General features: G+C 38.1%; 1 protein-coding gene across 3 annotated transcripts in view; it reads right to left on the bottom strand.

Annotated features, from left to right (window-relative positions):
• LOC150092428 (uncharacterized) overlaps window positions 1–14,185 on the bottom strand; it is a 353,827-nt gene that overhangs the window by 250,474 nt on the left and 89,168 nt on the right. For 2 of the 3 annotated variants that reach the window (XM_090414980.1, XM_090414981.1), the window contains exon 3: window positions 4,876–4,948. The gene's annotated coding sequence lies outside the window, so the exon portion shown is untranslated. Of the gene's footprint in view, window positions 1–1,926; window positions 2,002–4,875; window positions 4,949–14,185 lie in introns of those variants that run through there. The other variant, XM_090414982.1, reaches the window with a different exon arrangement.

Here is a 14,185-nt window from a genome sequence, read left to right as displayed (position 1 = left end):
TTGGTGTTTCGTTAAAGTAAAATTTATTTATACAACAATTCACGCATTTTCAAATCTAAATAATAAACCAAACTATCAACACACAGAATAATACCGTTAGTAGGAAAAGAAATGCCAACAATAGAGGAATGCCAGATGCAAACGACAGTACTGTTACTATGCATTTTTAACTTACCGCTAAGGATTGTTATGTTCCCATAGAGACGTAGTATATCGGTCGTTAGGCTTAAAAAGTATTATTACAGTCTTCTTACAATGACAGTATATTCTGAAGTTTTAATAGTTGATAGGTTCTTATTTTAATAAGTGGAGGAAAAGACAGAATTTTGTACTATAATTTATAATTCAAAATAAAGAAAAAAAAATCCTTATTGAATGAATAATAAATGGACAGGCAAAGGGGAAGATAAAAGTGTCTTGAGGATCGTAAATCCAGTCTTATTCCTGGTATGCCATTTGCCGATGGTAAGGCATTTAATTGAAATTTTAATTTGCAATAAAATAATGAACATTCTCTGTAATTATTCAGTAATAATGGATCAAGGAAAGTAAAAATAGGTTTGGAAATATAGTGATTTTCTATGACTAAGGTTTCCAAACCTCAAGAATGTTTTCACTATCACCATCATCATGAGGTAGTCTGATATTTTATTTCGTACTATAGTCTGGATTGGGTGCATTTTTTTTTTTTTTTTTTTTCTGTTAGAAAAGTGCGTGATTTCTGTGCTTTTCGGGAGCCCTAAGTTTCAAATGATTCTCGTCAACTTTATCAACTTTATTCTGGTAAAGGAGGTTGGCCCAATACGTTTTACCTTCACTCTAATATCAATTACTATCTCAGACACGCAGCCAACTGCTGTTAAAAAACATAAATAAATAGCATGTATTTGATTACGTATTTTAGCCGATGAAATATAAATATGAATAATTCTATACGCAATAAAAAGATAAACGAAATTTTTCAAAAATACATTTTGATCTTAGCTATTTGAACAAAATTTTATTACACTATAGATGAAAGGCCTGATGCTGAAGATCGATTTCTGCTTGAAAATATGGCAAGCGAATAGGTGGCTTCTCTATCAGGCTGTTATTTCGAATCCTACTTGGGTATGAATGCCTGTAAATGTCTACAGGTGGCAAATGAATATTCTACTAGGTGTAATGTATGATACAACTTTCGCTGGTACAATGCACATTAAGAAAATCGATTTTGTACGTTGAATTTTTAATTAAAAAAAATAGAGTATAAAATTTATGAGTTTGTTTTATACTTTTATTTTTCATTTCTTTATACATTCACATAAGGAATACTATAGAGGGTCATTGAATACGCAACTAGTAGCCTTGCAATATTTTACAAATATAAAGTAATAAATAAGGCGTGATTAGCCAATGGAAGGACAGAAACACAAGTTTGGCGGCCTATGGCCTCCAAAAACGACTTAAGAGAAGTAACTGGTTTAAGTCTACAGTTCAATACGCAGCAATAAGTAATAATTAACTGAGACAACAGGCTTAAACTTCAATAGATTTTTTTGTGTAAATATTGTTATAAATTACAAGGAAATCAAAATATTGCTGAGAACCAAGTGAACGAAACAGAACCATTATCAAATTTTGTTCCTGAACCCCTTAGTATTATCGTATCTTAAATAAACGTTGGACGTACTCGTCGGTCATGTTTTATGCAGTGGTTTACGACAAAAAATATGAAAAAAAAAAAAAAAAATACGAGTAGGAAATAAAATTCAGTAGGGAACAACTCCTAAAAGAACAGCAAGATTTTTTTCCTTTTTCAATTTAAATACTGTTTGATCAGATAAAAGCGGAGATTTCTAATCCATATCACTTATAACAAAACCGCGCACGCGCCAACATACGCGCATGCTAATCCTAAACGATACCCTGCTCTTTAGTGCTTACCTAATGGAGACATTGAGGTGTTGCTGAGCAATTAACTATTCCAACAGTCCTTCGTAAAAAAGAGATGCATGGCGCGATGTCTGCCACGTAAACACGAACGCGACTCGAGCAATCTTCGCCGTAGTGCGAACAAAACACAACAAGGAAATGCGCGTAGTAACGCTGACGCACGTGCCAAGATGCGCTCGCCAGAAGATACAGCACGTGGCAAGCCAAATCAATACACAACACAGAAACTAGCGATAGCCAGACACAAATGCTTGGGCTCTATGTCCTGCCAATAGGTGTTGAGCCTTAAGAAATGTTTTAACTGTCTTTTTCTTCCGTCGACGTAGTCTGGCGGCCGTGCCGCCCACGGATAGCGTCCTTTGCCAAGGCGGCCATGGCCCGAAACGACTATCAATCTTGAACGGATGAGTGGGAAGCATGGAAGAGAAGAAGCTGCACGTGGGTTCGTTTTTCGAATAGGCTATCCCGAAGATGGGCTGGCTTCAAAAACTACGTCACGTGCTCTTAAAACTACGCAATTCTCTCGACTGTTGCGCGTGAGGTCAACGCAGCTCACTCCCACTTTCGTTGGCGTTTTAAAGAGTTCGGATCGTAACTACCTACCCAGTTAAGAGAGCTTTTAAGTGATGATAATAATGCAAAATGGATTATCTAAAGAATATGATGGTCGATAGAGCTGACAAAATCTTAATATATATCAGTTAGCGAAATAAAAAAAAATGTTTTGCCTCTTGAACAAGATGCTGTCACTTAAAAATGATATTTCGAAACAGAACACATCGAACGATGCAGGGTTAGAAAAGAGAACACGCACAGGTCCAAACATTCACTGCTAAAACGGTTTTTCAGAACAGAAGCTCAAGATAATGCAATCGTTCGCATTATCTTGAGCTTATAAACTATAAAATAAACTATGGGTTCCACCTGAATGAAGAGATCGCATTTGAAAATCGGAATTTGTTGTTTTATTTCTTGCTATTTTATATTATTTTGTTTATTCGTTATTATAATCATTTCGCAGCTTTTGCGAGCTGTAGTATCGGTCATTGATTTAGAAACTTTTAAAACCGTGTTGGAATTCCTTTAGCGACTGCCAATAGCCATCCTCTCCACTTCCCAAATTTGTCCTTTTAGTTTTCTAAGCATTTCTCACGAATAAATATTTTATAGTGGAAATATTCTGAGGAGAATAATATTCGCGAATATGTCGAAAAGCTCAGACCCAGAACGCCTAATAACATCTGTGTAGCAAATGTTACTGACCAAGCCGTGTATTTTTAAACGATGAAGTATTCGTGAATTATCGTTAATTTTCACACATCGAAATCTGTCAACAATCGGCCGATCATAAAAATTGCCTGCAAGCCGATTACAACAATGGGCGGCGTATCCTCTGTTCTCAAAACTGAAAGAAATAACATATGCGTTGCAAATGTTAGTGACCAATCAGCAAGGAAGTATAAAGAAAATTTTTCCATTAAAATTGAAGATCAAGATAGTCTGTATCCGGTTCTCAAATCTACTGAATACTTTCTTCGCAAGTTCGTATTGCAGGGTGAAAGTTTCGAAACCGTGGTGCCGTGATTTTTTAAAAGTAATAAGCCTGCAGATTTAAATTTTAATATGAATAAGGGACAAGGGACTTTGTTTAATTTTGGTGTTAAGAAATCTCTTATTGAAGGTGTTTGTGACGCAACAGATAATGAGTCATCCACCACCAGCCTACAAAGCGATCTCCAGGATGTACAAAAGGAGGGGAAAAGGAGAAAAAGTCTGTATTTGATGGAAATGAGTGGAGAAGAAAAGCCAATTAGAGTAGGGGCATTAAGATGAAAAACTTGAGAACATCTTCCACACAGAGAGATGATGTATGTTTTCATCTGTCTACTTAATACATTAACTGCCATGTTCGTTGTATTTAACTCACGCTAGTTTTGAGCCCGGGACCTCGTGAAGCATGTAGAACTCACACGTCTCTTTACCTTGGGAGCCGCGTGGTGCGCAGGCAACTCACGCTGCCATGCTGTAACGTACATGTTACGTGATGGGTGGGCCCCTGGGCAAAAACCTGCAGTTGGTTCGTGAAAATCTTACTTGTTGATGTTCTTATTGTTACAATTAATTCTAAAAACGTGGATCAATAGATAGATAGATAGATAGAGCAATCAGGCTCCAATTAAAGCGCTGTAATAACTCGCAACCTTCTTTATAGATGTTGCTAATCCTTTTAACTATAATCATGAAATGCAGCGAATCAAGTACTATGCTATAATGTGGCACGATGGTTTCTTTTTTTGAAAGCCTTAAAATGAATACAAGTGCACTTATATAGCACATCAGAGACGTTCATGAATGTCGCTTTGTATACAACGTGCGACTTCAACATGGGTGGGTGGGTAAGTTTATCCGTGGGTGTTAGTATCTCGACGTGCCTTCACTTCGTAGCCCAGGGTCAAACATTCTGGTAATTTGGAATGTTAATACAGGCATTCCATCCTTTTAACTGTCGCTGTAAGAAATGAGGGACACAGCCAAAGGCATGTCGAACTCGCGTGAGCGTAAGCATTCCGTAGGTGTAGTGGAATATATGTATATATTTTTTTAAAAAATCTAGTTATCCCGCTATGATATGCATTTGTGCCCAATGAATGCATACAGGACAAATCACACAGAAACCACCCTGCCTTTAGGGAGAAAAATAATCAAAACACCTGCAAGTATTTAAATGCATTGCTTGTATTTCTTTAATGCAAAAAATAAAATAAAATAAAATAAAAATAAAAATAAATAAATAAATAAAATTAAATTAAATCAGTGTAAAATTAATTACTAGTCATATTTTTGGTTTTGCCAGAATTATAGTTTTTGCAATCAAAATTCGCTAGTTAATTCGCATATTAATGGCGGACAGCATATACGGCAATTAATTTTCTTACTTACCAGAAAATAAGCACACCAAAAGATAAGTTTAACTTGTCTGCAGATTTTGCTGACTTTAAACTGGACGAGCGAGCTAAAAAACAACAAAATCGATTACAAAAAAGTTACACCAGAATGAAACAGTCATTATATATATATTAAAAAAATAGCTTTTTTAAAAAAAAAGAGGTCAGACAGGTGATGCACCAAGTAACGACAATTCACCTTAGAGAAATCGTAAATAAATGTCACTTGTAAGAAGACTAGTTAAAACCACAAACATGGACCAAATAATCGTAGAAAATACATCGATATGGACAGACACTGTAAAAATTTTCAAACTTTCTACAGCAGCAAGAGGATTCTGGGTATACATTTGAGTGTTATGATAGAGAAGCTAATGACTTCATCACAGAACAGCAGGTATGATGCAGTTAAAATTTCTAGCTTTTAGCTATGATTCCAGGTTTGAGTTGCTCAGCATGCTCTATGTGAGGATAAAAGTTACAACTGTTCAATTACACACTCGGGTGAAATACGTACAATTAAAAAAAAAAATGCACTTATCACATAAAACATAAGCTACATTGCTATGAGACACAACAATAAATGCAAATGGCGAATTTGTCTCATAGTCGCAAACTACACGTGGTATAGGCGTACGCGCTTGTTGTTGCTAATTGTTGCGTATCGAAATCTACAGAACTTATCGTGAACATGAATTGTAAACTCTAGAATAAGCACTTTACCAAGTATGGACTACTAATGATTGTTTTTTTTATTGCTGAAAAGTCCATATCCTTTTTGCATCCATAGCGCAAGGCCACCCGAAGAAAGCGTTCTTAGTTCGAATCTAGTCGCCGACTAGAGGCCGAGTTTCCGAGTAAATTTCTTTGCTCGGAAACTCGGACCGTAGAACCCACGTTATTTCAGACAATAAAAGGTATGGTTGAAGAATACGATATGACGACACTTGTCTTCTTCTCTTCACCGATTCTTACCGAGTGGAAATAAACAGAAAATATTCTAAACCTAAACCTCGCTAAAAGACTCGACCTTCTGTTCGACAAAGTACTGTCCAATTACTTTCACTTCCACTATCTCAAAAATGGAAAATGTCAACAACCAACTGCTATCACTTGTAGTACCAGCCAGTGGCGTATTTAGGTTTTTCCCGCCCCTAGGCCAGTAGAAAGTGCTTTCCCCCCATATTTAATGAACATGTTGATTTACATGCATAACCTATTTATATCGTAAATTCGTAACATAAATATAAGTACAAAAATGAGAGCCCGGAAATTTCCACCGCCCTTCAAAATTTGTCGCTCTAGGCCCGGACCTATATGGCTTATACGTAAATACGCCACTGGTCCCAGCACCAACTAATTAGTGACCAATATAGATTTCGCAACCCTGATCCACAGTTAATCTTTTAACATTCATCACCCACAGCTGGACTCAAGCCATGGAAAGATTTGGAGAAAGTCACATAGTTGATATTGATATTTCTAAGGCATTTCGTTGGGTCTGGTACAGAGATCTGCTCAGCAAACTACTATCATATGGCCTGCCTTCAATCTTTTGGCAACTGGGTCGCCAGCTTCCTGTGGAGTCGCCCACAATGTGTGGGAGACAACCCATTGGTCTGATTACTGTTTCCACTCTTCTGATCCAAGTACTTGTTTGGTTCTCCTTCTTTCCTGATTCATGCTTATGCGTAGACCCAAACATTACCGTACAGGTATTCGAAACTAAATCTGACGGAATAGGGGGGGGGGGTGATCCTTATTCCCGTAGTATCCTATGTCTGTATATTGCGCGTGTTCTTCCAGCGGATTTGCCTGTTTTGAGGAAGGAAAAATACAAGTCTCTAGAAGGAAAAAACTCTCCACCTTTGTATGAGATATAAGACCGGCTAACTCACCATTTGATTGAAAACACTTGATAAAGGTTCTCCACTTTATAGATAGGATTCGAATCCGGGTCTTTCCAACCAACGCGTTCATCGAAACCAACTGAGCTATGGAGGCTCTGTCTAGTTGTACTAACCAAAATTATTCTTGCTTGGATGAGTGCCTTTATTCGCCACTCCACTCAAATCCTTGACCCTTATTCAAGCCCTAGTTCTCCAACAAGGTCCCGAAGCATCGTTTCCCACTGTTCAAAATTATCCCACAGAATGTTTCATCTAATCTTTCGTTAGGACATCAGAAAATACTCAATAGACTTGGTACCAATAAGTTTCCTGGCCTTTGATACTATTCCTCCAGCTGTACTAAAAACTTGTGCTATGGAATTAACATCTATCCTGCACACCACTGCAAGATCTGAATTACCAAGAGGAAGGATTATACAGGGTGGTCATAAATTAACGTTCCCTCTTTGGAGGTATCTTCAGCTAAAACTAATATATGGAATGAGACCACATTTTATATTGAGACTTTCGAAGGCATGGGCAGATGAATTCCGCGAAAAAAAAAGATTTAGCACCAAAAGTCGCCGATAGGGGAAATTTTGGCGCTAGCAGAGCCGAAAGCAGTCAAATATTTGCAGTAAATGCAGGTAAAAGGATTGCGCAAATTTTACTGTGCATATGACAGCAGCGCCACCAATTCCACTTAAAAAGGGATTGGGAACGTTCAGGCAGTTATTCGAATGACTGACGAATTGTGCTCAATACGCGTCCTACCCTGCCTCAGCGTACTTTACTTGCTAACTTGTTTTACCTTAAACAGTGCAATGCCGTAGCGGCCCTTCGGGAATTTAGAAGGCTTCATAACCTGCATACAGGTCCTATGTCAGCTGTAGCACTGAGAGCTATGATTAAGAAGTTTGAAGAAACTGGATCACTAGGAGTTAGACCTGGCAGAGGACAGAAAGCAGGGCAAGAAGAGACAGTAACAGTTGTTGCTTGATATGGCTTATGGTACAGTCTGGATAATCTTACGGGAAATGGCTCCGCCAGCGCCAAAATGTCCCCTATCGGCGACTGTTGGTACTAAATCTGTTTTTCGCGGAAATCATCTCCCCATGCTTTCAAAAGTCTCAATATGAAATTTGGTCTCATTCCGTTTATTGGTTTTAGCTACAGATGCCTCCAAAGAGGGAAAGTTATTTTATGGCCACCCTGTATATACAGTGTACCTGGAAGGTACTAGTTTCTGGTTCAGAAAAGATCCAGTGTTGGGTAAGTGGAGAAAACTGTCTGGATATTCTGGCTGACAGATTAACAGCTGAGGTCACTGCTTAACAGCAATGACCTCAGCTTCTCTTCCAGCTTCCTCAGTGGAACTGGAAATAGATAGCCAGTCAGAGTTGCATTCGAGTTGTTAAGAAAATGACTTCACTGATAGGGTAGTTGGATTGCAGGAAATCAATCTTCAAGGATAAGGCATTCAAAGAGATCAAGTTGAATTTCAGAACTGGGGGAGCGGTAAAAGCAGTAGATGAATAATACATAATGAAGCACGGAAATTTTGAGGCAGAGAAGGTGAACAGAGGAGATTCAAGATTAGGCATCCTCTGGCAAGAAATATACTTCAGACAGTTAAGAAGGGCGTGGCTGTTGTGGCAGTAATTTCGGTTGTCAAAAAAAAAAAAAAAAAAAAAAAAAAAAAACAGGAGATATGGTTTGTATGTGTATAGATGTATATACAGTGATACCTTGAGATACGAGTTTAATTCATTTCATGACCGAGCTCGTAAGTCAAAATGCTTGTATCTCAAATCAATTTTCTCCATTTAAATTAATTAAAATGAGATTAATTCGTACCAGCTCCCAAAACCACTCCACTTTTTTGATAATAATGCATTTATAATGAACAAATATTGGATAGAAACAAAATAAAACCAAATACTGTACATACATACAAATAAAAGAGAATCTAAAGAAATAAACAGATGTTGGCGGAGCCGATTAGAGTATGGTATTAATTTTTTCTTTCACTTCACTTTTGTTTAACTTAATTTTCTTCTTCGCTAGTTTTTTTTTTCTCTTTTTTGCCACGCTGTGGTAAGTCAGATCTTTTCCCCACACTGCCAACACTTTCTTTATCTCACTTGAAGAGATAACCTCCTCTGTCTCTGCGGTTGTGCCAATCTCCTGCAGAACCTCCGTATGTTGCTGCGTGTGTAGTTCTGTCAACTCCTCCGTCGTCAGTTGCTCGGAATGTGCGACGACAAGGTATTCGATGTCTTCCTCATCCACCTGCAGGCCCATGGACTTCCCGAGGGACACAATCTCCTCCAGCACTTCCTGTTCAGATCTAAATCCTTCAAAGTCCCTTTCAGCCACAGCTTTTTCCATGCAGAGGTCAAGGTCCTTTTTGTAACACCCTGGCAGGTCATGTCAATAATTTTGAGGCATATGACAATGTTGTAGTGGTCCTCCCAGAACTCTCGAAGGGTGAGGTTTGTGCTCTCCGTAACCACAAAGCAGCGTCAGAACATGTGTTTGGTAAAACGCTTCTTGAAATTGGAGATCACCTGTTGGTCCATGGGCTGTAGGATAGTGGTGGTGTTTGGTGGAAAGTAGAGAATCTTTATAAAACTGAACTCCTCGAGGATGTCGTCTTCAAGGTTTGGTGGGTGGGCAGGAGCATTGTCAAGGACGAGAAGTGCTTGCAGGGGTAAGTCATTGACCTCGAGGTATTCCTTAACGGCAGGACCAAAGACCAAGTTGACCCACTGCACAAAAAAAAACTGCCTGGTGACCCATGCCTTTGGGTTTGCCCTCCACATAACCTGCAGTTTTTCTTTTAAAACCTTATGTGTCTTGAAGGCTCTGGGGTTTTCTGAGTGGTATACGAGCAGCGGCTTGATCTTGCAGTCGCCACTTGCATTTGCACAGTGCGAGGGTCAACCTATCCTTCATGGGCTTGTGACCTGGCATCTTCTTTTCTTCTGCCGTTATGTAAGTTTTGCTTGGCATCTTCTTCCAGAAGAGCCCTGTCTCGTCACAATTGAAAACTTGTTGGAGAATGTATCCTTTGGCTTCGATCAATTCAGCAAAGGTTTTTACACCATGCCTGACAATGGAGTGAATGCCGGTCCTTTTTCGGAAATTTTCGAACCACCCACGACTCGCTTTTGAACTGCTCTTGTGAAGCGATGAAGTATCTGGGGTCTGCTGCAGCAAATCTGCGTAAATGACTCGTGCCTTCTCGCAAATTATAGTTTCTGTCACAGTGTCTCCTGCGAGCTGCTTCCATGTTAACCAAAAAATTAGCAGGTTCTCCATCTTTCCATGGACAGAGCTGCATAGCTTTGAAATAATTTTAACGCCCTTAGCTGGAGTTATAGCCTTTATCGAGTTCTTCTGCTTCAGAATAGTACATAAAAAAAAAAAAAAAAAATAAAAAATAAAAAAAAACTCAACACCGCAGAAGCATACGTGAATTGAACGACGCGCAAGACTCGGGAATCTGAGAAGAGTAGTGGTTGTGACGTCACCGAAGCAGGCTCGTATCTCAAATTCTGGCTCGTAACTCAAGGCAAAAAATCGACCTAGTGACGGCTCATATCTCAAAAAAACTCGTATGTTGGGGCACTCGTATCTCAAGGTACCACTGTAATTCAATTTAGTGTTCACGATAAGAATGCAAAAGTGAATGTGGAAGAATTTTGAGTGTTTTTTTTTAATTTTTTGGATTTTTTAAAGTTTTTTTTTTATCCGCGGTGACACTATCTATTTGAGTTTAAGAGGTGAAATGAAGAGGACAAAAAAGAGCAGGGGAACATGCAGTATAAGGAGATAGACTCTTAGACATGTTGCCCATATAGAGAATAATATTTGATAGTGTCATGGATTTTTAAGGATTTTAAGTGATGAAAAAAAAAATGAATACTTGTTACTGTTCTGGTTTTATACATTAAGGTAAACAATTTTTTGCAGATAATAATTCGAGATCAAACATGGTATTAGAAGTATAGTTTGGTTGACTTGTTTGAAGTTACGGCCGAAGCCACTGAGGCTACGAAGACAGTGTATGATGTCTATGAATTGCTTATGCTCTCTGTCCAGAATGCATGTTTGTACAGGATGTCCCAAAATTCACGCAAGATTTAAATTTAGCGCCATTTGTGCGGTAAAGTGTTGCCAACGAGAAAAAAAAAGACAGCGTGACAGCTGACAGTTCAGAGTTATTAAAAATGGAGCGCTACACGAAAGAACAACGCATTTTCATTGTTGAGCAATATTTTAAAAATAATGAAGGTTTGGCAGCTACAGTTCGCAATTTTCGTACAAAATATGGTCGGAATAGTGATTTAACTTCATCAACTGTGAAATGATTAATTAAAAAATTCAAGGAAACTGGATCAATTAGTGATCTTATACACTCTGGCCGTCCTTCAACAAAAAACATCGAAGCAGTTCGTGAGAGTGTTGCTGAGAGTCCAGGAACATCAATTCGGCACCGTGGTCTTGAATTGGGCATTTCGAGAAGCTCTCTACAGCGTATTCTCACGAAAGATTTGCATCTTTATGCTTACAAAGTTCAATTGACTCAAGAACTGAAGCCTACTGACCACACACAGCGAAGAGAGTTCGTTGAATGGATTATAGAACAACAAGTGGATGCTTATTTTTCGAACAAAATCATCTTCAGCGATGAGGCTCATTTTCATCTTGATGGCTTCGTTAATCGACAAAATTGTCGCATTAGGGGTTCAGAAAATCCACGAGTGATTGTTGAGAAACAAATGCATCCACAACGTGTCACTGTTTGTTGCGGATTTTGGGCTGGAGGCATCATCGGTCCATTCTTCTTCGAAAATGCGGCTGGTAAGGCAATAACAGCAAATGGTGCTCGCTATCGCGACATGATAATCCAGTTTTTTTGTGCCTAAATTGCAAGATATGGATGTGGACGACATGTGGTTTCAACAAGACGGTGCCACATGCCATACAGCCCGAGAAACAATTCAATTACTGCATGAGTCATTTCCTGGTCGTGTAATTTCCCGTTTAGATGATCAGAATTGCCCCCCCCCAGGTGATGTGACTTAACGCCGTTGGACTTTTTTCTTTGGGTTTTTTTTGAAGTCTAAGGTTTATGCCAACAAGCCCATGACCACCCACGCCTTGAAGGAGGAAATTGAAGGCTGTATCAACGAAATTCAGCCACATTTATGCAAAACGGTCATGGAAAATTTCGACAAAAGAGTGCGTATGTGCCAGCAAAGCCGTGGAGGCCATTTACCCAATATGCTATTCCATGCATAACCCTATACTGTATACTTTATGAATCAATAAGAACTTACAATTTTTAATTACAAACCTGTGTTTTCTATCAAAATTACTTCTTGCGTGAATTTTGGGACACCCTGTAGGAGGGTTTTCTTTCCTGGAAACTGGAGTTTCCGGAGATATTTAAAAGAATAATTATAGCTCATTTAATCCAGAATATGATTTTGCTTAAGATCGGCCAATAATTCAAGAAACTGTAATCTGTAGCAAGATCAAGTAAGAGACTATCTGATCTGTTATTTGATCACACGAATCCCTAAGCAATTATTCAATAACAGGATTCAAGATACACATGCTATATTTATTTTTTACTTTTCCATAATAATGTTGTATAAAACCGAGCCTTATAAAAAACTTTAAAAACCATACATTTGGTAAATATGGTGTACCAGATTATGGTGAATAAACGTCAACTCGATCTGTACTTCCTCAAATGCTAGGCTACACCTACGTGTACCTTGCAGTTGACAAGGAAAAATGTCACCGATGGGAATGAACCCGAGCCCACGTAAATGCCGGGCGAGGCCACAATCCTCCACGCACAACCTGTGTGTTTTCATTCCTTGACTAAATAAGGAAACATGTTCGTGTCTGATTAGCAGTTACTATAAACTATATCTAGTCCGATGTAGATTTTCTCTCCACCTGGCAGGTCAACAAGTGACGGCCTAATGCGAAAATGTCAACTTGTTTTTATTAGTTTTCTTTTATGGAAGATTGGCCAACAATTCAAAAAACTATAACATATAGCAATCATAATTTTAAATTAGCACATTTGTCAAAAGAGTTGATAAAATAACTGCCAAATCGAGATAAAACTTGTATTCACTTGATAAAAGTGTCTTCTCATGCAGAATAGTTAAATCTTGTCTATATAACCGATAATTTCTTATCTGACCCCCTCCCCCCCAAGTCTATCACTGAATTTGTTGGTGAAATTTTTACTGAGATTTCTGTTCTTAAGAATCAACAGACATCGGGTAGACATTTTGTATGAAGAATATTCTCTGGTTCATTTATCATTCCCATCATAAATGAACTAGAGAGTTTTCTCCAAACTCTCTGGTGCCCATGGGCTGTTCCTCTTCGGTAGAATTGAAGTGCCTTCCATTGGCAGATTCTCTATGGCAGAGACTCCATAGAGCAGTTGAAAAAACGACGTCTTCTTTTCGAAAGACCTACATTCTAGGAGGCGAAAGCATAGCTTTTCACCACACTGCCACTAACACTAGTTCGTAAACCCGAACTAGTGTAACATTCTCAAAACTCGTTGGGCAAGTTAGAAATTTCTTCTACAACCATAACAACTTTTATGTTCTCGTTTGTTGCACTTCCTGCAACATATCCATCCTACTGAGGCTAATATGAACATCCAGTCACGTTTTCTGTCAACAATGAAGTCAGCAAGTCTTCTGTGATGTCATTGTAGATTAGCAAGCTCTTTTGCATTTGGTGTCATGAGGAATCCCTGTTTTTATTTGTACATTCAGCTTACTAATGTGATACTGTCATCAGCAAGAACTTCCGCAAAATTCTTGCTGATAACAGAAAAATATGATATAATCAAGACTGACTCATACCTGAGAATTCAAACAGTAATTTTTTGTTGGAAACTGCATAGTTCTTAAACTAATTTGAAGACATTTAATAACTGGGAAAAAAAATTAATAAAACAGTTTTATTTAACGCGAACATAACGTTGTGCTTCTATATTTCTACAACATGGAAGCACAACGTCTGCTCGCGTATACCGAATAACAAATAAATTGGTGTATGTTTAATATCAACAAACCAAAGATGCTTCCAAGACAACAAAATTCTACTCAATATACAGTAAAACCCCTTTTTTACACACTTTTCAGGAGACTGATGGAAAAAAGTGCAAATAGCAGGAAAGTGTTAATAGCAGGAAATGTAAAAAAACATTTAAAAAAGGCTAAAAGATGACTTACTGCTAGTATGTGTCTACATACTAGATTACAAAATTTAATAACTGAAAATAAATGAATTTACAATGTACTTACATTTATCTATTTAAAAAAATCTTTAATTGTTGATTGTTTTTGCTTTTCGTTTTTTTTT

This window comes from Typopeltis vanoorti, chromosome 26 (assembly GCF_054136105.1).
Source record: "Typopeltis vanoorti isolate ZY-2024b chromosome 26, IOZ_Tvanoo_1.0, whole genome shotgun sequence".
NCBI classification, from domain to species: Eukaryota; Metazoa; Arthropoda; class Arachnida; order Uropygi; family Thelyphonidae; genus Typopeltis; species Typopeltis vanoorti.
Note: the sequence above shows the minus strand (reverse complement) of the source record. Positions and strands in the feature narration are given on the sequence as shown.